The sequence below is a fragment of the Actinia tenebrosa genome, unplaced genomic scaffold, assembly GCF_029948245.1.
Source record: "Actinia tenebrosa isolate PJP-AT-01 unplaced genomic scaffold, QUT_ActTen_1.0 PGA_scaffold0__85_contigs__length_37466705, whole genome shotgun sequence".
Lineage (NCBI taxonomy): Eukaryota > Metazoa > Cnidaria > Anthozoa > Actiniaria > Actiniidae > Actinia > Actinia tenebrosa.
In genome coordinates, this window is record NW_028292569.1 from 5,299,170 (window position 1) to 5,299,374 (window position 205).

A 205-nucleotide genomic window follows, 5' to 3' on the forward strand; every position below is an offset into this window, starting at 1 on the left:
GCATCAGTTGAATCAAATGTTTGGAAAAACCATTCATTAATCATGAATGGATATGAAATGCTTTTGCTGGTATGTGGTCGAAACGTCATCAATCCGACCAGCAATCTGTGAATTATTTATTCTGTTTCAGATGAAGCCTTTATTTCATAGCTGGACGAACAAGCCGTTACTAGTCCTAAAGGAAAATAAAAGCCACAACACACAA

General features: G+C 36.6%; 1 protein-coding gene across 4 annotated transcripts in view; it reads right to left on the reverse strand.

Moving 5' to 3' along the window:
• Positions 1-205, reverse strand: part of LOC116297987 (galanin receptor type 1) — a 29,156-nt gene that overhangs the window by 14,821 nt on the left and 14,130 nt on the right. The window lies entirely within an intron of this gene.